The following is a 26,068-nucleotide window of genomic DNA, read 5'->3' as shown; positions in this document are numbered from 1 at the left end:
AACTAGTCAGCCTACACAGATAGTCGGTTAAGTTTCAGGGGGCACCTCTAAGGTGCCCTCTGGGGTGTATTTTACAATAAAATGTACACTGGCATCAGTGTGCATTTATTGTGCTGAGAAGTTTGATACCAAACTTCCCAGTTTTCAGTGTAGCCATTATGGTGCTGTGGAGTTCGTGGTTGACAAACTCCCAGACCATATACTCTTATGGCTACCCTGCACTTACAATGTCTAAGGTTTTGTTTAGACACTGTAGGGGTACCATGCTCATGCACTGGCACCCTCACCTATGGTATAGTGCACCCTGCCTTAGGGCTGTAAGGCCTGCTAGAGGGGTGTCTTACCTATACTGCATAGGCAGTGAGAGGCTGGCATGGCACCCTGAGGGGAGTGCCATGTCGACTTACTCGTTTTGTCCTCACTAGCACACACAAGCTGGCAAGCAGTGTGTCTGTGCTGAGTGAGAGGTCTCCAGGGTGGCATAAGACATGCTGCAGCCCTTAGAGACCTTCCTTGGCATCAGGGCCCTTGGTACTAGAAGTACCAGTTACAAGGGACTTATCTGGATGCCAGGGTCTGCCAATTGTGGATACAAAAGTACAGGTTAGGGAAAGAACACTGGTGCTGGGGCCTGGTTAGCAGGCCTCAGCACACTTTCAATTGTAAACATAGCATCAGCAAAGGCAAAAAGTCAGGGGGCAACCATGCCAAGGAGGCATTTCCTTACAGGCGCAATGCTGCATTGGTTAACATTGGACCCTATGGGTCCCAGGAGCCAATGATGAAGTGCGCCGCCGGTGATGAGACGCACCGCCGCGGACGTCACCGCCGCGGACATGACCGCCATTTTCTATCTGTTCAATCACTCGATACCTGATCTTCGACAGGAGAGGACCTACACTGCAAGTGCTGCTGTGACCTCGGTCTGGAAGAGACAATGGCTGCTGCATCTGGGGAAAGGGCCCCTGCCTTCACTGCTCAGGAGTTGGAGAAGCTCGTGGACGGGGTCCTCCCCCAGTACATGCTACTCTACGGTCCTCCAGACCAACAGGTAAGTACACAGGGAGCACGTTGTATGGGCTATGCCTCGGTGGAGAGGGCTGGATGTCAGTAGGAAGGGTGCAGAGTTCAGGGAACATGAAGGACTATGAATGCATGTGCCACATGGCAAGGGTAGGGATGGGGGTCACCCACTTCGACGGTGCTGTTGTTAATGACTTCTCTTCTTCCCCTGTACATGTCATGTAGGTCAGCGCCCACCAGAAGAAGGACATTTGGCATGCCATCGCAAAGGACGTCCGGACCCTGGGGGTCCACCAGAGACGGGCACCCACTGCCGGAAAAGATGGTAGGACATTCGCTGCTGGAGCAAGAAGACGGCGGAGGCTCAGCTGGGGATGGCCTCCCAACGTGGGAGGGGTGCCCGGCCCACCATGACCCCCCTGATGTTCCGGATCCTGGAGGTGGCCTACCCTGTGTTGGATGGGCGCTTGAGGGCATCACAGCAGACACAAGGGGGTGAGTACACTCTCATTCAGCGGATTTTGCGCGCAGTGGAGGGGTCTGGGTGGGGGAGGAGGGCTGTGGGTTTCCCTAGGCCAGGGCGAGTTCCGTAGGCTAGGCCCCTCCGTAATGCAGGCCATGTGCCACTCCAACCCACCTCTGTAGAGTGCCAAGTACAGGTATACATGCCCCTGTGTCATCTATGTGTGCAGATGACCACCATAGCCATGTAGGGCAGATCCCAGGAATTGCATCTGTAGAGGCCAAGAGCACGGTGTAGTGCAGGGAGCTGCTGTGTCTGTATTGTCCGCCAACGGTAGCGGTAAGCCATGCACTCAACCTCTCTTTCTTCTGTCGCCCCCCCCCCCTTTTTGTGCTCTCCCTGTTCTTTTGTGCATCAGCATCATCAGGCGGAGGTACAGTGGCACCTGAGCACGAGGGAGCTGCATCCCATATGGCCATGGAGGGCCACACCACAGACTCTGAATACACCAGTGGGACGGAGGGCGAGGGGAGCTTCACGTCGGTCACCGGATCACCAAACAGCGACACGGACTCGTCCGCCGATGGGAGCTCCTTTGTGGTGGCGGCACCATCTGTGCCATCTGTGCCCCCCACTTCTACAGGTACAGCCGCCACCTCCCCTACCAGCACCGCCCTCCCAGCAGCCCCTCAGCCTTCGCCCCGTGCCCGCTCACCCAGGAGGGTGGGCATCACCTTCGCCCCAGGCACCTCAGCCCCTGCCCCTGTCACCCCTGCTGCCCTCAGTGAGGAGGCCATTGATCTCCTCAGGTCACTCACTGCTGGGCAGTCTACCATTGTGAATGCCATCCAGGGTGTAGAAAGGGAGTTGCAACACGGTAATGCATTCCTGGAGGGCATTCATTCAGGTCAGGCTGCGCTTAATCGAACCCTGCAATCTTTGGCCTCAGCACTGATGGCAGCCATTGTCCCTGTGTTTAGCCTCCCCCCTCCAACTTCCTCTACCCAGACCCAGTTCCCTGTACCCCAGCCTATCCCAAGCACACCATCAGACAAGCATGCACACATCTCAACACACAAAAGTAGCTCAAGCAAACATAAGCACCACAGAACCCACAGGCATTCAAACAAGCATCACCCACATACAGACACAACATCCACTGTCTCCACTGTGTCCCCCTCCTCGTCATCTCCCTCCTCCCTCCCAGTATCGTCTTACACTCTCACTTCCATACACTACATCTACAGGCACTAGGACTCGCACCAGAACACCCAGCACCACACCCCGCTCACCTGCACTCACCACCCCCACTACCATTTACACGTCCCCTGTGCCCACTCCCAGTGTGTCTAGGACGCCCCCTCCCAAAGTACACAAACGCGGGCACCCACACACCCAACATCCATCCACCTCACGACAGCCTCCAGTACCTGCACCTGCACCCACATCACCTAAAGTTACACCTCCTACAACCACCTCCTCTTCCTCCACTCCCAGACCCCATCCAGCTACCCATCCCAGTCTTCATCAGCAACTCTTCCTCAGCAACGTTGACCTCTTTGCCACCACCCCCACCCCTCCAATTCATAGGTCCCGTAGTAGCACCTCAGCCAAAAAAAGTCCAGTACCAGTGGTGCGTGTTAAAGGTGTGTGGAGTGCACCGACCACCAGGGCAGCCAGTGTGACACGGATCCAAAGCACTGCCAGTCCACCCCCTGTAAAGCACCTTAAGTTGGAAAGTGGCCAACGGGACAGGGTGAAGACTACTGGCGGCAAAACTGCTCACAAGGGTCCCAGGGGGAGTGCTGAGTCAGCTGTGACTCCTCCAAAGGTGGTGAAGGGCCAGAAGAAGTCTGCACAGTCTGGGAAGAGGAGCACGGCGGAGAAGGGCCCCATCCTCCCCGGCGGCCGGGACGCCACCGCTAGCACTATCGTCACAGGTCCGGAGACCACCGCCAGAGTCATTGCCCAGGAGGGCAGCACAATCGTCACTGGTCAGGAGACCACCGCCAGAGTCATTGCCCAGGAGGGCAGCACAATCGTCACTGGTCAGGAGACCACTGCAAGCGTCAGTGCCCTGGAGGGCCCCGGCAGCCATAGCCCCGCTGGGCAATGAGGGACCGTCATGCCACCCATCAATGCACAGGTCAGACAGCAAAGTCAAGCACCGCTGAACAGGGCACAGACCGCCATGGCAATGCACCGCTGAACAGGGAAAAGATCGCCATGGTGAAGACCACTGAACAGGGCACAGACCGCCATGGCAAAGCACCGCTGAACAGGGAAAAGACCGCCATGGTGAAGACTGCTGAACAGGGCACAGACCGCCATGGCAAAGCACCGCTGAACAGGGAAAAGACCGCCATGGTGAAGACAGCTGAACAGGGCACAGACCGCCATGGCAAAGCACCGCTGAACAGGGAAAAGACCGCCATGGCAAAGCACAGCTGAACAGGGCACAGACCGCCATGGCAAAGCACTGCTGAACAGGGCACAGACCGCCATGGCAAAGCACCGCTGAACAGGGAAAAGACCGCCATGGCAAAGCACCGCTGAACAGGGCACAGACCGCCATGGCAAAGCACCGCTGAACAGGGCACAGACCGCCATGGCAAAGCACAGCTGAACAGGGAAAAGACCGCCATGGCAAAGCACCACTGAACAGGGCACAGACCGCCATGGCAAAGCACCGCTGAACAGGTCAGAGACAAAAAAAGGCAAGCACCGCTGAACAGGGCAAAGACCGCCATAGTGAAGACTGCTGAACAGGGCAAAGCACCGCTGAACAGGTCAGAGACAGCAAAGGCAAGCACCGCTGAACAGGGCACAGACCGCCAAATCAAGCATCGTTAGCCCATGTGCAGCTGGGACAGTGACGGAACAGGAACCGTCCCGGGGAGCCTGATGCAGTCTGGGCACCATTCCCCCTCCAGAACCAGTGGAGACTGTGGCTTTGCACTCCCCAGGATAATGCAGCGGGCAACCCACCCACTGCAAAGACTTGTGAGACTGTGGCTTTGCACTCCCCAGGATGGTTCAGTGGGCAACCCACCCACTGTAGAGACTTGAGAGACTGTGGCTTTGCACTCCCCAGGATGGTACAGTGGGCAACCCACCCACTGTAGAGACTTGAGAGACTGTGGCTTTGCACTCCCCAGGATGGTACAGTGGGCAACCCACCCACTGCAAAGACTTGAGAGACTGTGGCTTTGCACTCCCCAGGATGGTACAGTGGGCAACCCACCCACTGAAAAGACTTGAGAGACTGTGGCTTTGCACTCCCCAGGATACATCAATGGGCATGGAGCCCGTCGTGGATCTGACGTGGTGCTGTAATCCGGCTGAGGGCCCCCCCCCCCTTCCCTTCCCCCTGAGGTGTCTGTTGTATTTCTATCTGATGCCCCTGCAGTGTTCTCTCCGTTTGTGGACAGGTATCTAGTGTGGGCCTCGCCCATGCATTTTGGGCCCAGTGGTGCACGGACATTGATATGTGCATACCTGCACTACTAATCGTGATGTATATTTTGTTTAATGTGTATATATATATATCTGTATATATTTGGTTACTGTATTTTGATACATTACAATGTTTGCACTGATTTCCTTTTGTCTTTGCATTCTTCCAGGGGGGGGTGTTGTTACTGTGCTGTTTGGACATGCATTGGTGTGTGTGTTGTAGTGGGTGAGGGTCAGGTAGGGGTTGGGGGTGTTGCGTGTGTGTCCCCCTGACTTTTGCCTCCCCCCTCCCCTATGTCATAGGTGCAGTACTCACCGTTGTCTTCGGCGCCTACGTAGATGGTGATCGTAGAGCAGCAGAAAGACAAGCGCAGGGAGTATTTGTAGTTCGGGCTCCATGGTGGGCTCCTTCCTCGTGGAGTGTGTTAAGGTGAGCGTTTTCCCATTGCAAAAGCAGTTTCCGCCGTGTTTTTATCCATGGTGAATCCACCCCGGAAAAGGTGGCGGATTGGCGGGTTGTGATACTGTGGGCGGTACATTGTCTTCCGCCTGTCTGTTGGCGGTGACCGCCACGCTGCTTGTCTGTACCGCCGTGGCGGTCGGAGTGTTAAAGTGGCTGTCTATGTTGGCGGTTTCCGCCACGGTCATAATTCCCTTTTTTTTTTCCACCGGCCTGTTTGCGGTATTACCGCAGCTTTAACACCGTCCGCCAGGGTTGTAATGACCACCTTAGTGTGCCATCCACAACAGTGGCAAGGCAAACATGGATATAGGCGTACCCTGTGCACCCTGACTGTTGCAGTGCAACCCTGCAGTGTGACCTGAGAAAATAGCCATTCTTACAGATAAAAACCTTCCTTTTAAATAATAAGTCACCCCTTAGTAAACCATACAGCCAAAAAGGTTGCGTGCATTTTACTCAAAATGTGGGACATGTAGAAAATGATTATTATCATGTCCCTACAGAGACAAGTTCCAAACAACTACATTCACTGTGGCAGGCCTAGCTGTCCAATGTAGAAAACCAGAGTGCAGATTAAAATGCTAATACTGCTAAATTGGGAAATGGACCAGTAAGAGGAATATTTAAAGCACGGTTTTTAATTGTTATTAACAATCCAGTTCAGTGGTAAATACAGGCTTCTAATAAATATTAAGGAAAAGTAACTGTAGGAAGTTGGCTCTGTATATACCATTTAAAAGTAAGAAATAGTGTGCACAGAGTCCAAGGGTTCCCCTTAGAGGTAAGATAGTGGCAAAATTAGATAATTCTAATGCTCTATTTTGTGGTAGTGTGGTCGAGCAGTAGGCTTATCAGAGTGTAGTGTTAAGCATTTGTTGTACACACACAGGCAATAAATGAGGAACACACACTCAAAGACTTACTCCAGGCCAATAGGTTTTTATATGGAAAAATATATTTTCTTAGTTTATTTTAAGAACCACAGGTTCAAGATTTGAAGTAAACACATAAAATGCAAGGTACTTCACACAGGTAAGTTAAGAACTTTGAATAAAAGCAATATTGTATACAGTCTTTGTTAAAATGGCAATAAGCTATTTTAAAAGTGGACACAGCACAAAAATCAACAGATCCTGGGGGAGGTAAGTAATGGTTAGATTGTGAGGTAAGTAAAACACTTACAAGTCTCAGTTCCTGGGCATAGTCAGCCCACCATTGGGGGTTCAAGGTAACCCCAAAGTGACCACACCAGCAGCTCAGGGCCGGTCAGGTGCAGAGGTCAAAGAGGTGCCCAAAACACACAGGCACCTATGGAGAACAGGGGTGCTCCGGTTCCAGTCTGCCAGCAGGTAAGTACCCCCGACCTCAGGGGGCAGACCAGGGGTGTTTTGTTGAGTGGGGGGGGACACAAGTAGGCACACAAAACACACCCTCAGCGGCACAGGGGCGGCCGGGTGCAGTGTGCAAAGCAGGTGTCAGGCTTCAGATAGGAATCAATGGAGGGACCCGGGGGTCACTCTAGCGGCGCAGACAGGCACAGGGGGGGCTTCTCGGGACAGCCACCCACCACCTGGGCTAGGTAGAGGGTCGCCTGGGGGTCACTCCTACGCCGAGGTTTGGTTCCTTCAGGTCCTGGGGGCTGCGGTTGGAGTGCTGGTTCCAGGCATCGGGTCCCTTGTTACAGGCAGTCGCGGTCAGGGGGAGCCTTTGGATTCTCTCTGCAGGTTTCGCTGTGGGGGGGATAGGGGGGTTATCTCGGGCTAGTCATGGGCTTGCAGTCATCAGGGAGTCCACCCTGTGGTGTTTGTTCTCTGGATCTCGAGCCGGGGGCGTCGGGTGCAAAGTGTGAAGTCTCACGCTTCCGGCGGGAAATGTGAAGTCTTTGAAAGTTGCTTCTTTGTTGCAAAGAAGTTGCTGGTTTTGAGCAGGACTGCTGCTCATGGGAGTTTCTTGGTCCTTTAGTCCAGGGCAGTCCTCTGAGGCTTCAGAGGTCGCTGGTCCCTGTAGGATGTCTCGCTGGTTGCAGGTTTTCAAATCAGGAGACAGGCTGGTAGGGCTAGGGCCAAAGCAGTTGTCGTCTTCCGTCTTCTCTGCAGGCTTGTAGGTCAGCAGTCCTTCTTGTTTCTTCAGGTTGCAGGAATCTGATTTCCTGGGTTCTGTGGTGCCCCTAAATACTAAATTTAGGGGTGTGTTTAGGTCTGGGAGGGCAGTAGCCAATGGCTACTGTCCTGGAGGGTGTCTACACCCTCTTTGTGGCTCCTCCCTGTGGGGAGGGGGGCACATCCCTAATCCTATTGGGGGAATCCTCCAAAACTAAGATGGAGGATTTCTAAAGGCAGGGGTCACCTCAGCTCAGGACACCTTAGGGGCTGTCCTGACTGGTGGGTGACTCCTCCTTGTTTTTCTCATTATCTCCTCCAGCCTTGCTGCCAAAAGTGGGGGCAGTGGCCGGAGGGGGGGGCATCTCCACTAGCTGGGATACCCTGGGGCGCTGTAACAAAAGGGGTGAGCCTTTGAGGCTCACCACCAGGTGTTCCAGTTCCTGCTGGGGGAGGTGATAAGCACCTCCACCCAGCACAGGCTTTGTTCCTGGCCACAGAGTGACAAAGGCACTCTCCCCATGTGGCCAGCAACATGTCTGGTGTGTGGCAGGCTGGCAGAAACTGGTCAGCCTACACTAGAAGTTGGATTGGTATTCAGGGGGCATCTCTAAGATGCCCTCTGGGTGCATGTTACAATAAATTGCACACTGGAATCAGTGTGCATTTATTGTGCTGAGAAGTTTGATACCAAGCTTCCCAGATTTCAGTGTAGCCATTATGGAACTGTGGAATTTGTGTTTGACAAACTCCCAGACCATATACTCTTATGGCTACCTTGCAAGTACTATGTCTAAGGTTTTGCTTAGACACTGTAGGGGCATAGTGCTCTTGCACATATGCCCTCACCTGTGGTATAGTGCACCCTGCCTTAGGGCTGTAAGGCCTGCTAGAGGGGTTGGCATGGCACTCTGAGGGCCACCAACATGTCTGGTGTGTGGCAGGCTGGCAGAAACTGGTCAGCCTACACTAGAAGTTGGATTGGTATTCAGGGGGCATCTCTAAGATGCCCTCTGGGTGCATGTTACAATAAATTGCACACTGGAATCAGTGTGCATTTATTGTGCTGAGAAGTTTGATACCAAGCTTCCCAGATTTCAGTGTAGCCATTATGGAATTGTGGAGTTTGTGTTTGACAAACTCCCAGACCATATACTCTTATGGCTACCTTGCAAGTACAATGTCTAAGGTTTTGCTTAGACACTGTAGGGGCATAGTGCTCATGCACCTATGCCCTCACCTGTGGTATAGTGCACCCTGCCTTAGGGCTGTAAGGCCTGCTAGAGGGGTGACTTATCTATGCCATAGGCAGTGTGAGGTTGGCATGGCACTCTGAGGGGAGTGCCACGTCGACTTAGTCATTTTCTCCCCACCAGCACACACAAGCTGTGAGGCAGTGTGCATATGCTGAGTGAGGGGTCCCCAGGGTGGCATAAGACATGCTGCAGCCCTTAGAGACCTTCCCTGGCATCAGGGCCCTTGGTACCAGGGGTACCAGTTACAAGGGACTGATCTGAGTGCCAGGGCTGTGCCAATTGTGGAAGCAAAGGTACAGTTTAGGGAAAGAACACAGGTGCTGGGGCCTGGTTAGCAGGGTCCCAGCACACTTTCAATCAAAACTTAGCATCAGCAAAGGCAAAAAGTTACGGGGTAACCATGCCAAGGAGGCTTTTCGTTACAGTAACTTTTAAAAGTTACCCTTTACGTGCTTGAACTGTCAGAAGGCTAATTAGCATGAGCCTCTGCCAACTATCAGCATGTGCTCAGTCTTGCATAGAACTGAAGATGACTCTCAGGATCAAATAGGCTAACCCGAATGCGCAGCGATAACTCCTCTAAACTCCACAGAGTACGCAGGGTGGGGACTGTGTGCTTCCTTTTGAAGGTGCAGTATTGAACTCTGCTTGACAAGTCTGTTGAGCCACATGTAACACTTGAGGTGCACTTGAAAGGGCAAGAGAAGGATGCCACGAAATGTCTTGTGTATCCACTGCTTGATGCTGAAGACCCTGAATTTTGCCCTACCAGATTCTGTATCTGGATTTGTTGTGGGTACAGTGCAAGCCTCAAACTGGATTTTAGTGTTAGCTGTGAGAGGACGCTAGTCTTACCATAGTACATTCACCACACAAATCCCCTGCCCTCAGAGCCTAAATTTACTGTGACAGGAGACCTTTGAAATTTTAAACATGCCTGACACATAGCATTTTGGACCTGTTTGCAGTATGGCAAAGAAGAACCGCTGTAAAAGTGGGTAGGTCACGGCCTACAAACTTTACTCCATTGGTTAGGGTGGGGCCAGGAGTCATCCCCACCCACCAGTTGGTACCAGACAGAAACTGACCTCTGTCCCATGCAATGATCAGGTTGGCAGCAGTCAGGCCCGTATTTATACTCCGTTTGCGCTGAATTAGCGTCGTTTTTTTCGACGCAAATTCGGCGCAAAACTAACGCCATATTTATACTTTGGTGTTAGACGCGTCTAGCGCCAAAGTATGGGCAAATAGCGTCATTTTTTTGCGTGAACGCCTTCCTTGCGTTAATGAGATGCAATGAAGGCGTTCCCGTCTAAAAAAATGACGGCGACGCAAATGCGTCGTATTTATACTCCCGGGCAAAAATCACGCCCGGGAGTGGTCGGGTCAAAAAACCCCGCATTTGCGCCACTTTTTAACGCCTGGGTCAGGGTAGGCGTTAAGGGGCCTGTGGGCTCAAAATGAGCCCACAGGTGCCCTCCCATGCCCCCAGGGACCCCCCCTGCCACCCTTGCCCACCCCAGGAGGACACCCAAGGATGGAGGGACCCATCCCAGGGACATTCAGGTAAGTTCAGGTAAGTATAATTTTTTATTTTTTTTAATTTTTTTTGGTGGCATAGGGGGGCCTTATTTGTGCCCCCCTACATGCCACTATGCCCAATGACCATGCCCAGGGGACATAGGTCCCCTGGGCATGGTCATTGGGCAAGGGGGCATGACTCCTGTCTTTACTAAGACAGGAGTCATTTAAATGGCGTCTGGGCGTCGAAAAAAATGGCGCAAATCGGGTTGAGGCGATTTTTTTGCCTCAACCTGACTTGCCCCATTTTAAGACGCCCTAACGCCATTTTCCCCCTACGCCGGCGCTGCCTGGTCTACGTGGTTTTTTTCCACGCACACCAGGCAGCGCCGGTCTGCTAGCGCCGGCTAACGCCATTCCATAAATACGGCGCCCGCATGGCGCTTCAGAATGGCGTTAGACGGCGCTAAATTTTTTGACGCTAAACTGCGTTAGCGCAGTTTAGCGTCAAAAAGTATAAATATGGGCCTCAATCTTTTTTGCAATTTTCTTGCAACTTTTTCCTAGACAACGTGGAACAGATATATCATAAGTTTGCTTTAAATAAAGAAATCATCCCCGAAGGAAATAAGCACTCCTCTTCAGGTTTGGAACAGGCTACCGGCACAGCCATTAACCAGGTAATGATGCAAATTCAATCTCCTAAGTCTGGTTTCACATTGGACCCATGCCCCACTTCAGTGATAACATTAGCGCCTGAGATCATTGCCACCAATGTCACAAATATGTTCAAGACAGGCTATTTTCACACACAATGGAAGGCAGCCTCTATACTTCCACTAATAAAAAAGCCAGTCTGAATCCAATGGTTCATAACAGCTACCGCCTAATCTCTTGTCTAGTGTTACAGGGAAAGATTGTAGAATAGGTCATGAACCAACAGCTGGCACATTTCATACAGAATAACAATCTTCTGGATCCCACCCAGTGTGGATTCAGAAGTGGCCACGGCACTGAAACTGCCCTGATTAAAACAACAGAGGAGATAAGGGCTGCTCTTGATAAGGGAGGGAATGCTATCCTTGTCTTACTCGATATATTGGCAGCCTTTGACATGGTTAATCAATATCTGCTGATTGACCATCTCCATGACATCATGATTAAGGGGGCCGCACTTGCCCTGTTAAGATCCTTTCTCTCTGGGTGAGAGGAAATAGTGGCCTTAGAACAATTTGTTTCTGAACCTTTTTCCTCGCCCTGTCTGGTCCTTCAGGGGTCCTCACTTAGCCCAACATTGTTATGTAACTTCGCTGGCAACTTTGATCAGATCCTTTGGTTTTGCTTTAACATTATATGCTGATGACACACAAATCATTGTTTCCCTGTCTACCAGTGATAACAACACCGGTACGAGATTCCATGACTGTATGTTGGCTATTAGTAAATAAACTAATAGTTGTTTGAAATTAAATTATGGGAAGACAGAGGTCTTCCTCTTCGGCAATCAGATTTATCTTTGGCCCCATCTTGGTGACTGGAGGAATTAGGAACCCTCCCTGCTTCTGTAAGGAAGGAAAGAAACTTAGGACTCTTAGTGGATAATAAACTTACTTTTGGAAATCGGGTTCCTCCTCTTCATCCTCTTTCTACACTGTGAGAGTAATAAAAAAAATCCTTAGCTACATTCCCCCTGATGCACAAACACAGTTGTATCAGCTCTGGTACTCTCAAAAGTTGGTTATTGCAATGGCCGCTATTTAAATATGAAGGAATAACATTTGAACAAACTTCACAAAATGCATCTGCTATCAGGGATCCCCAAATTTAAAATCTGCTTCTCGAGCCATTCACATAAAAATCAGGATTAAGGCCTTGTGTACAGCAGCTTACAAAACACTGCACAATGTTGGCCCTGATTACTCGAAACAGAACTTGAATTGGTATGAGCCAACATGAATCTGCGCTCCTCTGAGGCTAAGAAACTTATAGTTCCTAGGTTCAAACGTGCCAACAGGGGAGGAAGAAGCTTTGTGACATGTACAGCCAAAGCATGGAATGTCCTACCCTTTTATAGTAGATCCATGCCCAATCTGTTATCTTTCAGGAAAACATTAAAAACTTGGATTTTCTGTAATTTGAAATTTTCTGGACCTATTTAGAAGAGTTAGCCCCAAGACACCTGCAGGTAATTGTGCACTTTAAAAGTAGCTTTATCATAACATAAATACAGTATCTCCAGGCACTCTCTTGAGAGCACTTTCTGGGCTTGCGGAAGATCAGAAAAGGACTAGACCTTCTGTCTGTGACCTGAGATGGACCCTGAAGGACCTGACCTGCTCTCCCTTATTAATTTAGGACAAAGAAGTGGACTCCTAAGCATAGGTTGGCTGCCCTTAGGTGTGGCTACAGGAAGACAATAAGCTGCAAGAGGCCAGTCCCAGAAGTACCAAGCAGGCCAATAGCAACTGGACCAGGACTGGACTCTGCCGTTGGCCTCTGCCTGACACCTTATGAGTCTCTATGAGTCCCTACGTGCCAGCCCTTAGGTCCTGGGCCCTTAGAAGTGTATTCTTGTGGTTGGCTGGGTCTTAAAAGACTTTGGGCCCAATTTAGATTTTGACGGGCGGGTTACACCATCACAATGGTGATGGATATCCTGTACGCTGAAATATAAATCACATTATTTCCATTGTGACAAAGTAACCCGTCCATTGAAACCCAAATCAGGCCCTAAGTCACAAGGTAAAACTTTTGCCTCCGGTTAATCCGATTGGTCTACCTAACGCTCACTCACATTTCGGTCGGCCTGAAATTGCACACAGGTCTCGGTCTACCCCAACCATTGACTCTCACAGGTGTTTGGTGTTTTTTGGTGGTAGATCTCAGGCTCTGCCTATTAGATATTTGTCATTTTGGTGTGATTTGTTTAAAGAAATGTAGTCTTGTTTGGGTGGTTTGGGATTTATAGTTTTGCCTTGTGACTTTAATATTATCTTGGATCTGCATAAATACATTACACATTGCCCTAAGCTGGGACTTTCTCCTCTGCACAATAGCTACCATGAGGTTAAGCTCAGGCTAATTTAGTGACATTTAAGTTCACTCTGACATGGGTTGTTATTATTATTCAAAGTGGGCAGTCAAACACTCCAAATAATAATCCAATTTATTACACAAAGCAACACAATAACATGTCACAACTGTCTTGTGTAGAATGGCTCAACACCATATATGGGTAACACTTCTTAAATGAGTGGAAGTCTCAGAAAGTTGTGTATGTACTTATAAATCTGCGTCTTAAGTGTGGCTTTTTCCACATTGTCTACATTCAATATAATACTTACAGAGGTCAACAAAAAAAGGAATTTACCGAAGAAACAGCTTGCTATTGGCAGAAAATCCAAAGGATGCAGCATCATCAAAAATAATGACATGGAACTGAAACAGGAGGTCAGGAGTAATAATAATGCTAATCTTTCTTAATGAACAGCAATCTCTCATTGCGCCACTGAAACAGTTCTTTCACGCCCAAGCAGATGCAAAGATATATTCATGGGAAGAACAGGCATCAGCAAAGCCATATAGCACTGTAGGCAGAGCTCCTTTTTTAACAAGGAAGAAATTGAGATTAAAAAAAACACCCATGCTCAACTGCAATTCAACTCACTGCTGCAACGAAGGAGAGATCAAGTTCTTGCAATGGCAATTAAGGGATATCATGGGCTCCAGCATACCACCATGATCCCTGCCTCTAAGAGCAGTAAAGTCTCACACAAACTACCATGACATCTTTCTGGTTAAACACCTGAAAGTGGATCAGACAGCTACTCTTGGATCAGATATTCGAGGAAACGCCCAAAGCGCTGTTTCGTTCTATACTGGACTGGGAGGCAGACACCAACCTGCAACTGGACAGAGCTCACATGGTAGCAGTGCTTAATTTGTGCTTGTTGTTTCCGGTGCTGAGCACCGGCACTCATTTGTGAAAGCCGGGACTTATTCTTCTGCCTCAAGCATTTACTGCGAGCAAAAGACACATATGGGAAAGACGGAAGAAGGAAAAACTAAAAAGCGTCATAAAGGGAGAAAGTAGAAAGTTGCAGGATGAGCTGAAGGGGCAGGGGTGGCCGTAAATGGATTGAAGAGGCCCGAGATGGCTTCAGGATTATGCTGCCTCAGTTTTCAGTGCTGGCAGATTTAATGACAGCAGCCTTGTGTTTAAGAGAAGGGCTTTGAGCAAATTACAATTTACAAATTAAGCACTGCAGGGTAGGCAGGGGTGGGGGACCCCCAGCTTTTTCCCGCGCTATCCCACTGCCACCACACTATCGAGCACCACAACTTCCCCCACCCTACTTGGAACTTAGCATTACCAGCCTCAACGTATGAGGCCTGAATATTATTACCCCACCAAATGCGCTGTGATCCTGTCCCTATTTGAGCATTCCCGGAGTGGCATATGCCTCCTTAAAGAGACCCATTCACTCCCCAAGGATATCTCAAAGATGCAATCAAGATGATTCCTCTTTCAATTTTGGCACCCCCAACTCTACGAAATGTGGGGGGTAGTTATCCTGTTCTCCAGAGGTTTTAAGGGCGAGATTCTGTATAAAATAGCTGAAGAGAAAGGAAGATTACTGGTTTATAGATTACGGGTGGGCTGTTTCCATTTTACCCTGGCAAATAGCTACGCCCCTAACAAGCACAAAGAAGACTTTATCACTGAGGCCCTTGCCCCCATTCTCCGCTGCCCAGATTCCACACTACTAATAGGAGGGCAATCTGATCCTGATGATGGAGAATGAGTGGAACAGATCTGGCCAATATCTGGGGCCTTCTCTAATGAGGGCCTGCGATGGGTGAATGTTTGTGGCATGAATGATGCATGGCAGGCGCTCCACCCCATGCTCAAGGTTACACCTTCTATTCTGCCGCCCGCAAAACCTATGCCCACATAGACCACCTTTTAGCAACGCCGGCGTTACAAGCTTTGGTCAGCGATACCTTTAGAGCACACAGATCGCTCTTCGACTATGTGCCTCTATCACTTGTAAACCATACCAATTCCAGCCAAAGTAGGACCGCACGATAGTGTTTAAGGCAGAGCTTACTTTATTCCCAACTCACAACTGAATCCCTTTGCCAGGGGATTAGTGATTAGCTGCATAACAACAATGATGGCAGGACTTCTCTTGCATCCCTATGGGAGGCTCTGTAACTTGTGATTCTAGGAGAACTTATAGCCCTATCTGCTGCCGAAAACCAGAACTGGTGGGAGAAACAACAGCACTTGAACAGACTACCCTAGAATGGGAAACCATACACAAGCGCACAGGGGCCCCTAGGGTATGGAGGGACCTAGAGAAAGAATGATTACAACTCAGACAACTGGTTCTAGAAAGAGTTGAGCACGCCATATCCTATTTGAAACATAAATACTATTTAGGAAGTAATCAATGTGGCCGCATGCTAGCACATAGGCTGCGAGCTCACGCCCAGGCGGCCTTTGTACAGGTAATTCAGCCCACCCCGACTGAAGAGGCACATACAGACTAGCAAATTGTGGCTGCCTTTCAATGACCCTACAACACACTCTAAGCTGCATCTGACGGCACCCCCAACAATTTTACAAGCTATGTTGCGTGTCGTATAGCATGCTCTCCCCCCTTACTCAACTTGATTCAAAGGCCCTGGAGATACACATAAAAAAATCTCGGACATTGCTTGGCTAAAACCCCTGGCCGATGGCTTTTCTTTGCAATTCTACAAGGTCTTCTGCCACAACTAACACCACTCCTTACACGTTTCTACAATTCCTTTACTGACACAGGCTCCATCAATGAGTCCATGCTAAAACCTTCTATAACTGTCACCCGAAGCCGGACATAGATCTTGCTCTCAGTGCTCAATATAGAAGTCAGATTCTTCACTGGTATCCTGGCCCACCACCTCAACCCACTCAAGCCCAGTCTGATTGATCCGGACCAAGCAGGATTTATCCCCACTCACCAATGCGGTGACAATACCAAACGCATCCTACACTTACTTGACAAGATACAGAGATCACAGAAGGAAGCCCTCCTCCTGTCCACTGATGCCAAAAATGCATTTGAAAGAGTCTACTGTCCCTATCTTTTCTCAACCCTCGACCATTTTCGTTTCAAGGACAGATTCAATGCTAGGTTTGCATATATATAGTGCATCTAGAGCCTCAGGGAAAGTGAATGGGGTATTGCCATAACCCTTCCCTATCCAACACAGGATTAGACAAGGTGTCCCCTCTCCCCACTTCTGTTTGCCAATTATATGGAACCACTCACTCAAAAGATACGTGCCAACCCGGCTACTAATGGGATAAAGTTTGGCAAAGACCAACACCTCATTAGTTTTTACGCCGACGATGTGATCCTAGCTATCTTGGACCTAATGACATCTTTGCCTGCCCTGATTACCGACCGCCAGACTTTTGGCACTCTTTCGGGTCTTGAGCTGAACATGCAAAAATCCCACATCTTGCACTTCTCAGTGACTCCACCCCATGAACAGCTCCTCTGCTCTTTATTTTCTTTTGACTGGGCAACCGAGTACATAACATACCTTGGGATCAAGCTGGTGCATTCTGTACCCCGAACCATCACACTCAACTATACGGCCTTTGTCTCCCAAACACAGGCTGACCTATACACTTGGCACTGACTCCGTCTTTCTTGGCTAAGTAGGAAATCAGCGATTCAAATGACCACTTTGTCTTGCATCCTGTACCTCCTTCAGACACACCAACTAACTCCACAAACATCTACCCTGCAGACCTTACAAAATGTGCTTACCAAATTTATCTGGGAGGGGAAACCACCTTACCGCTCCAAAAGCCTGCTACTATGCCCAACCCAAGAAGGAGGGCTGCCTCCTGTGATACTTCCAAGCCTCCCAGCTGCATTTCTTAGTAGAGTAGAGCAGCCCGCCCTCTTAGAAACACTGATGCTTTATGGACCAGGCAGTAGTTGGCTCACACATATGGAAAGAACTATGGCTCCCCAAAAAACATCGAGCATGGGGGGTTTACTCCTCCCCAATCACTGGCACAGCCTTCTGGGTTTGGGACGCGGTAGCAATCAAAGCGGGCTTAACCTCCTTCCCATCCCCCATAACCCCAATCTTCTCCAACCCTGAATTCACCCCTTGGGATGCAGCACCCAGCACCGCTTACAGCAGGGAGGGTGCAAAAGAGTGGGATGTTTGTTTGACCTTCATGGGATCATCCCATTTGACCAACTGAAAATAGACTATGGCCCTCATTACAACCCTGGCGGTTGGTGATAAAGCAGCGGTAATACCGCCAACAAGCTGGCAGTAAAAAAAATGGAATTATGACCACGGCGGAAACCGCCCACGCATTCAGCCACTTTAACACACTGACTGCCACGGCGGTAGCAACAAGCACCGAGGCGGTAACCGCCAGGAGGAAGACAATGTACCGCCCACAGAATTACAAGAGGCCTATCTGCCAGCTTTTCTGGGGTGATACCAACAACATCAAAAGCACGGCGGAAACAGTACACAGAAGGCAAAGGACTCACCTCTGGAGGCTCAGGGAACAACCACGACGCCATGGAGCCCGAACTGCAGGTGTTCCCCATGCTGGTCTACCTCCTCCTACACCAGGATTACCAATGCCGGCGATGACGACCACGGTGAGTACTGCCACCTAGCACACAGGGGAGGGGGGGAGAAAAGAGAGTGACACACACACGTAACACCCCCACCCCCAACAGCATACACACAAACAGATGCAACAACATTACACATCCACCCCGTACGCCTCAGGAATAATGCAAGGACAAAAGGAAATGATTGAAGTGATGTAATAAGATAAAATACTAGAAATACGTCCTCAAAAATCAAATCAGTATTTACATATATACAAATACACTGCCCAGTCCATAATGTCCATGGGCCACAGGGTCACATCACATAGGCCAAGGCCGCATCTTACTCCTGCATCAAGACAGAGAGAACACTGCAGGGCCATCAGGTCAAAAATACACAGGCACCTCAGGGGGACGGAGAGTGGGGGCACCTCAGCCGGAAGATGGTACAACACCACTAGTCCTTGAGGGGACAACATGCCCTGTGCGATGTCCTGGGGAGTGCAAAGTCACAGTCTCTCTAGAGGGTGGTTTGCCCACTGCTTGGTTCTGAGGAGTGCAAGGCCACAATCTCTCTAGTGGGTGGTTTGCCCACTGCTTGGTCCTTGCAAGTGCAAAGCTACAGTCTCTCTAGTGGGTGGTTTGTCCATTGCTTGGTCCTGGGGAGTGCAAAGCCACAGTCTTTGAGGTGGGTGGTCTGTCCACTGCTTGGTCCTGGGGAGTGCAAAGCCACAGTCTCCCAAGTGGGTGGTTTGCCCACTGCTTGGTCCTGGGGAGTACAAGGCCACAGTCTCTCTAGTGGGTGGTTTCCCCACTGCTTGGTCCTGGGGAGTGCAAGGCCACAGTCTCTCAAGTGGATGGCTTATGTCCAGTGTGCTTCATCTTGGCAAGGAGCGGGTGAGTGGATGCCTTCTTCCACTGGTTCTGGAGGGGGCTTTGTGCCCAGTGTGCTTCATCCTGGTAAGGATGGGGTGAGTGGATGCCATCTTCCACTGGCTCTGGAGAGGGCTTTGTGCCCACTGTGCTTCATCCTGGCAAGGAGAGGGTGAGTGGATGCCTTCTTCCACTGGTTCTGGAGGCGGCTTTGTGCCCTGTGATGCAACACTTGGGGAGTGCAAGGTCACAGTCACTCACCTGGGTGTCAGACCCACACGATTTGCAGTGGTCAGGAAGCACTACAGTCCATGGACGCAGGACTACACACTGGCTGCCGCCGGCGGCTCAGTGGTGGCAGTGCCGGTGCTGGTGTCGGTGCTGCCAGTGGTGGGGGGAGGCTCCAGCCCTTCCCCTGCAGCCTCGGACATCTGCCCTCTGGGGCTGCTGCTACTGGCAGTGGTGCAGCTGGCGGTGCAGGCAGTGGTGGGGGGAGGCTCCAGCACGTCCCCTGCAGCCTCGGACGGCTGAAGTTCCATGGTTGGTGTTGGGGGCTCAGATTCTGTCCCTGCACCAGACCTCCTGTCCTTCCTGTCTACAGGGGTAGGCCCTTGGCCCTTGCCGTCTGGTGGTGCCTCCTTGCCAGCGGGTGGTGCCTCCTTGACCTTGCCAGTTGGTAGTGCCTCCTTGCCCTTCCCCTTGTAAGCTGGTGGTGCCTCCTGGGCAGCTGGTGGCACATCTTTGCCCTTCCCCTTGGCAGCTGGTGGTACATCCTTGTCCTTCCCCTTAGCAGCTGGTGGTACATCCTTGGCCTTCCCCTTCCCCTTGGCAGCTGGTGCAGGCACACTGCCAGCGCCAATGGGTGTTTCCTTGGAGCCTCTCACACCTGCAGTAGCTGCTGAAACTACTGTGGCTGCGGACTGGGTGGCTGAGGTACTAGCCTGGGTTCTGCCCACCCTGGCCCGACGTGAAGGACGGGGGGTAGGGAAAAGGTCAACGGCGGAGAGGAAAAGCTTCTTAGGGACACTGGGGTGGGAAGAGGGTGAAGGTGTGGGAGTGGAGAAAGAGGGATTGGTTGTTGGAGGTGTCTGTCTGCTGTGTTTGGGTGCAGGTGCATGGGCTGGATGCTGTTGTGAGGTGGATGTCTGTTGGGTGTCTGAGTGCTTGCGTTTGTGTACTTTGGGAGGAGGGGGTACAGACAGTGGGAGAGGATACAAGGAATGTGTGCATGGTTGTGGGGGTGGTGACTGCAAGTGAGGGGCGTGTAGTGATAGGCGTGATGGTGATGGAGGCAGTGGGTGTGGATGTAGTGCATGCAGGTGTGAGTGGAGATGCTATTGGTAGGGAGGTGGATGACGAGGAGGAGGGGGACACAGTGGAGGCAGTGGATGTTGGTGTGTCTGCATCTGGATGGTGTTTGTGTGAGTGCCTGTGGGATGATGTGTGGTGCTTGTGTTTGCCTGAGCCACTCCTGTGTGTTGTCTTGGGTGCCTGCTGCTCTGAATGTGTGCTTGGGATAGGTATGGGTTCATGGGAATGGGACTGGGTAGAGGAAGTTGGAGGGTGGAGGCTAGAGACAGGAACAATGGCTGCCATCAGGGAGGAGGCCAGAGCCTGGAAAGATCTCTGTAGGGCCACCATGCCAGAGTGAATGCACTCCAGGAATACATTTGTTTGTTGCAAATGCCCTGCCAGCCCCTGGATGGCATTCACTATGGTTGACTTCCCAACAGAGATCGATCTCAGGAGGTCAATAGCCTCCTCACTCAGGGTAGCAGGTCTAACTGGGGCAGGGCCTGAAGTACCTGGGGCGAAGGAGATGCCAACCCTCCTGGGTGAGCGGGCACAGGAAACTCGCTGAGGGGCTGCTGGGAGGGCAGGGCTGGTATGGAGGTGGCGGCTGTACCTGTAGTTGGGGTAGCCACAGAGCTGTCCGCCACCAGCAGGGAGCTGCCATCGGAGGAGATATCACTTTCAGAACTGTCCCTCCTGTCTCCGCCGTGGTGCTCCCCTCAACCTCTGTCCCACTGGTGCCCTCACCGTCGGTGGATTCGGCCTCATGGGCCCTGTGGGATGCAGCTCCCTCCGTCGCGGGTACCTCTGCTCCTCCGCAGATGATGCTAATGCACATAAGGACAGGGTGACAAAACAAAAAAGTGGGGAAGAGACAGAGGATACACTTGGTCAATGGCAGCAACAACACCACTGTTGGCATACACAACACACAGGGAACAACCCTACGCACTAGGCAATGCACTACCAGTCACAATGCTAGTCACCATGCCATGGACAGTAATACCTAACGCCAATTGCAGCATACCTGAGACCCACAGAGCTCTGCCCAGTAGTGGATGCCCACTAGCTTGGTTGGAAGTGGAGTTCATCAGCCCATGCCCAACAAGGAACCTACCCTGCAATGTCCGGCCAGGCCTAGGGGCACCAACAGGCCCACATCCCCCACCCGTAGACCACCCCACCACGCATAAGTAGTATATTGGGAAACTGTACTCACCCTCTTGTGGCTGCTGTGATGGCCACAAGCGCCCATCCAGCTCCGAATAGGCCACCGCCTGTATGCGTAACATCAGGGGGGTCAGGGTTCGATGTGCACCCCTTCCTCATTGGGAGGCCATCCCCAGCTGGGCCTCTGCCGTCTTCCTTGCCCAGGGTATCAGGTCCTCCCACCGTTGGCGACAGTGGGTGCTCTGCCTGCCGTAGACCCCAGGGTCCGCACGCCATATACCCTTTTTCTTATGGGTGCTGACCTGCAGAGGAAATACATATAGAAAAAGGGCATCAGTCATACCGTCTGGCCTGTTACACATATGGCCCACCATATCTCTCCCATCCCCTTACACACATACATTGCCCACCATACATGCAGCACGCTGCCCAGGACCCTTCAACCACCCTCCCCTTACACAAGGCCCTCAAATACAGCACTCCGTGCATTCATGACCCATGCATTGTGCTCACAGTGTACTCACCTGTTGGTCTGGAGGCCCATACAGCATTTGGTACTGGGGTAGCACCCCATCCACCAATCTCTCCAACTCCGCAGCGGTGAAGGCTGGGGCGCTTTCCCCAGTGGGTCTTGCCATGGTCGGTTCCAGACACAGGTCACAGCAGCACATGCAGTGTAAGTCCTCTCCTGTTGAAGGTCAGGTAGCAAGTGAGAGAACAGATATAAAATGGCAGTCATGTCCACGGCGGTGCTTACCGTTACTGCCGGCGTACATCACCATTGGCTACTGTAACCCATAGGGCCCAATGACAACCAATGAGGAGTTGCATGGCGGTACTCGACCGCCTCCCGCAACAGGGCACAACATTAGAGGCATTACCTAATTTCCACCCGTCCATCCACACAGGACAGGTGGACACCATTTCGGGGGTGAGAGGGAACAGGCCATGGCACCTAACTGCGTCACAGCACACACAGGCACCATTTGGGCCTATGCAACAACATACTGTTTCTGTCACAACATGCAATGCACCATACATTTTTGGAAATGTTGAATACTGACCAGATGCTCATCGTTTTGCCCCCTAGATTACAACCGCTGAGAATGATTAGGAGATGGGGACATCCCTCCATGTACAGACCCCTGGTGGACTTGGCAACAATGGAGGACAGGCACATTATCCTCACCTACAGACTTGACAGGGCCACAATCCAAGAACTAAGTGCCCAATTGGAGCCAGACCTGATCTCTGCTATCCGTCACCCCACTGGGATCCCCCTCTTGTGCAAGTCCTATCTGTGCTCCATTTCTTGGCAAGTGGCAGTGGGCTTGGCAGCAGGAATGTCTCAGCCAATGTACTCAATAGGGCTCACCAGAGTGTTGTCTACCCTGATGAAACACATGCGCAGCTACATTGTTTTCCCCCAAGTGGAGGATCTGGTCACAGTGAAATCTGACGTCTATGCAATGGGACATATCCCCAACATCACCGGGGCAATTGATGGTACACATTTTGTATTTGTCCCCCCCCCCTGAGAAACGAACAGGTGTTCAGAAATCGAAAGAGCTTTCCCTCGATGAATGTGCAGATAGTGTGCCTGGCGGACCAATACATCTCCCATGCCAATGCAAAGTATCATGGGTCTGTGCATGATGCCTTTATCCTCAGGAATAGCAGCATCCCATATGTGATGGCTCAACTCCAGAGGCACAGGGTGTGGCTAATAGGTGAGCCCATGGTCCCCACCCAGTATATGTCAGTGTATGGGTATGGAGTGGGCCCTAGGGGTTTGTGTCTGGCTAACAGGTATCCCTCGGTATTTGCAGGTGACTCTGGTTATCCCAGCCTCTCATGGCTACTGACCCCAGTGAGGAATCCCAGGACAAGGGCAGAGGAACGTTATAATATGACACATGGGCGAACAAGAAGAATTATAGAACGAACCTTCGGCCTCCTGAAGGCCAGGTTTCGGTGCCTCCATCTAACAGGTGGTTCCTTGTACTACTCACCCAAGAAGGTGTGCCAGATCATCGTGGCATGTTGCATGTTGCACAACCTTGCCTTACGTCGCCAGGTGCCTTTTCAGCAGGAGGATGAGGCTGGAGATGGGCGTGTGGCAGTGGTGGAGCCTGTGGACAGTGACGAAGATGAGGCAGAGGATGAGGATGTGGACAATATAACATCAATCACACGACAGTAGTTCCAGTGACACACAGGTAAGACACTGTAACTTCACCTTCCATTGCAGTTTTGTATTGTAAATTTGCACTTGCAGGCTGATATTCCCACTACTGTGGCCACTTACTGTACCCTTTGACATGTGTATTTACAGATATCTGTGCCCCACTCTGGCTCCTGGTGTATTGACTGCAGCCAACTACAGATCATACCTATGTATACATTACTGTACAGTTGAATTGCACTGTCTACAGGCTGTTAAACAAATACATAGTTCAATCAGTTGACAGACTCAATACTTGTATTTTTTACAAGGATGTTTATTTTTGTGCTAATAAGTGGATGGGGTATTGCTATAGGCTGAGGGGTGGTGGTGGAGTCCAGGTAAGAGTTCCAGTCTATTTCTATCACAGGTGCATTTTCCAAGGGGGCATAGGAAGTGATGCAATAGCAGTTGAAGGTGGACATGGTGACAGAGTGGGACACAAGGGTGACAATCAGGAGAGTCTTATTTCCTGGCGGGGTCTTGGCAATGTTCTCTGGCTTCTGCCTGGATTGCAGGGACCGTTTGCGGGGTGGTTCTCCTTTTGCAGGGGGTGGGGTGCTGGTGGCCTTTTGTTCCTGTGGCGGGGCCTCCTGTCCACTAGCGTCAGCGGAGGTGGAGGGCTGTTCATCGTTTTGGCTAGTGTCAGGGACCCGTTGGTGTGCCACTGCCTCCCTCATGGTGTTGGACATGTCTGCCAGCACCCCTGCAATGGTGTCCAAGGTGGTGTGAATGTCCCCCAGGTCCTCCCTGATCCCCAGGTACTGTCCCTCCTGCAGCCGCTGGGTCTCCTGCAACTTGTCCAGTATCTGGCCCATCGTATCCTGGGAATGGTGGTATGCTCCCAGGTGGGGTGCTGGTGGCATGTTGGTCCTGTGGCGGGACCTCCTGTACACTAGCGCCGGTGGATGTGGAATGCTGTTCATCGGTTGGGCTAGTGCCAGGGGCCTGGTGGTATGCCACTGTCTCCCTCATGGTGTTGGTCATATCTGCCAGCACCCCTGCAGTGGTGACCAGGGTGGTGTTAATGGACTTCCAGTCCTCCCTGATCTCCAGGTACTGTTCCTCCTGCAGCCGCTGGGTGTCCTGAAACTTGGCCAGTACCGTGCCCGTGGTCTCCTGGGACTGGTGGTATGCTCCTATGATGTCGGAGAGTGCCTCGTGGAGAGTCGGTTCCCTGGGCCTGTCCTCCCCCTGTCGCACAGCAGTCCTCCCAGCTTCCCTGTTGTCCTGTGCCTCCGTCCCCTGAACCGTGTGTCCACTGCCACTGACCCCATGTCCCTCATCGTCCTGTGTTTGTGGTGTGGCCTGGGGTCCCTGTAGTAGTGGACACACTGCTGATTGCCTTGTCCTGGGGACAGAGGTATGGGCCCGCTGGGTGGGTACTGTGCTGGTGTTTCCTGAGGGGGGAGGCTCTATGGTGGCATGGGACTGTGCCTGGGTAACCGACTCTCTGGAGATCCCGGATGGGCCAGGTTGGTCATCTTGATCCAGGTGTGCAGAGCTTCTGTCGTCACTGTGGGCCTCTTCGGTGGGGGGACTGGAAGTTGCTGGCACCTCCTCTCCGGTGACATTGGGTGGGGGACCTGTGGGGATGTAAATGCAGTGTTATTGTTTCTGCATCTGACATCTTGTGCATGGGTGTGTTTCCCTGTATGGTTGTGATTGCCCTGGCAGCTTAGGGTTGTGTGAGTGGTGATTTGGTTGGATAGGTAATTGTGTCAAGTGTGCATGCTTTGGTGATGGGTGTCCATGCAGGTCTATGATGGGTGACCATGCATTGGTATTGCATGCAGGGCTTGGTAGTGGGAGGGGTGGGTTGTGATGGTGGGGTGTATGTGAGGTGGTGGAGTGATGGGAGTGAGGGTGAGGGTAGGGACATGTGATGTCATGCAGGTAGGGGGGGTGATAGTAATAGAGATTTGACTTACCAGAGTCCAGTCCTCCTGCTACTCCTGCCAGGCCTTCAGGATGCAGGATTGCCAAGACCTGCTCCTCCCATATTGTTAGTTGTGGGGGAGAAGGTGGGGGTCTATCGCCAGTCCTCTGTACTGCTATCTGGTGTCTTGCAACCACGGAACGCACCTTCCCCCGTAGGACGTTCCACCTCTTCCTGATGTCATCCCTTGTTCTTGGGTGCTGTCCCACGGCATTGACCCTGTCCATAATTATCCGCCATAGCTCCATCTTCCTAGCAAAGGATGTCTGCTGCACCTGTGATCCTAATAACTGTGGCTTTACCCGGATGATTTCCTCCACCATGACCCTTAGCTCCTCCTCTGAGAACCTGGGGTGTCTTTGTGGTGCCATAGGTGTAGTGTGAGTCGTGTGTGTGAGGGTGTGTGGGGTGATGTGTTGGGGTGTGTACTGTGAGGTGTGTGGATGGTATATGGCTGATGGTGTTCTGTGGCTCTGGTTGTGTGGGTGCTCTTGCTGTATCTCTCTCCAGTGGCAATTTTTTGGAGTCGTAAAGGGTTGTGGGTAATGTGTGTGTGTGTTTTATAGTGGTGTGGGAGTGTGGGTGTGGTGTGAGTATGAGTGTCAGGTGTGTGTTATTCAAATTGTCCAATGTGGTGTTGGT

Source organism: Pleurodeles waltl, chromosome 7, assembly GCF_031143425.1.
Source record: "Pleurodeles waltl isolate 20211129_DDA chromosome 7, aPleWal1.hap1.20221129, whole genome shotgun sequence".
In the NCBI taxonomy this organism is placed as follows: domain Eukaryota; kingdom Metazoa; phylum Chordata; class Amphibia; order Caudata; family Salamandridae; genus Pleurodeles; species Pleurodeles waltl.
The sequence above is the reverse complement of the archived record's forward strand: the minus strand, read 5'-3'. Positions refer to the sequence as shown.